This window comes from Elephantulus edwardii, unplaced genomic scaffold (genome assembly GCF_000299155.1).
Source record: "Elephantulus edwardii isolate Elephantulus edwardi_28Jun2011 unplaced genomic scaffold, EleEdw1.0 scaffold00114, whole genome shotgun sequence".
NCBI classification, from domain to species: Eukaryota; Metazoa; Chordata; class Mammalia; order Macroscelidea; family Macroscelididae; genus Elephantulus; species Elephantulus edwardii.
In genome coordinates, this window is record NW_006399864.1 from 10,731,506 (window position 1) to 10,732,427 (window position 922).

The 922-nt window shown below is 41.8% G+C and overlaps 1 protein-coding gene across 2 annotated transcripts in view; it reads right to left on the bottom strand.

The window, feature by feature from the left end:
* EIF3H (eukaryotic translation initiation factor 3, subunit H) overlaps positions 1–922 on the bottom strand; it is a 99,577-nt gene that overhangs the window by 96,201 nt on the left and 2,454 nt on the right. The window lies entirely within an intron of this gene.

Consider the following 922-nt stretch of genomic DNA (forward strand, 5'->3'; position numbering starts at 1 on the left):
CTTCTTCCCTCATCACCATAGGCTCTTGCTCATATGTTATTTCTTTAAATTCCTCTGTATCTGCCAATTCCTTTCTATATAATGACTCCGTATATTCCTTCCATCTTCTTTTAGAGAGGGTGAAATCAGGCTGCTCGTTGGAGGCAAGGATTCTGAAGCTCCGTCTAACACACTGTGGACATGTTGCAAGGAGGGACCAGTCGCTGGAGAGACACATCATGCTTGAGAGGGTGGAGAGATAGTGCAAGAGATGAAGACCCTCGATGAGATGGAATGACTTAGTGACTGAGGTAATGGGCGCAGGTGTGTCAGAGACAATAGGGTTGGATCAGGATAGAACAGGGTTCAGAGCTGTTTGTTGTACATAGGGTCACTATGAGTTGCAGGCGATACCACAGCACCTAACAACAAACAACATTTAAATAGTTATTATAAAGATCTACCTTGTATCATCTGTATAACACAGATTCTTGATAAGCCTTCCTCCAATCCTGAAGGACTGTAGCCTTCAATACGGATTATAGCTACCACATCAAGAAAACAAAAATTCTCACCACTGGACAACGTAATGATAGGTGGAAAAAAGAATGAAATTGTCAACGATTTCCATTTGCTTAGATCCACAATCAACACCCTTGATACTGGTAGCTATAAAGTTCAGAAGCTGCGTTTCACTGTGACAATCCGCTGGACAGCACCCTGAAAATCTCCTTGACAAGACTCCAAGGTTCTATGGTGTAATTGACGTTAGTTTAAAGATTAAGGTACACCTGATTCAAGCCATGGCTTTCAGTTTTTCGGTAAGCATGTATAAGCTGCACAATGAATAAGAATGACATAAGAATTGACACCTTTGAGCTGTAGTGTTGGAGTTGTTTTTATGTGCCATCGAGTCACTTGCAACTCATAGCGACCCTATGTA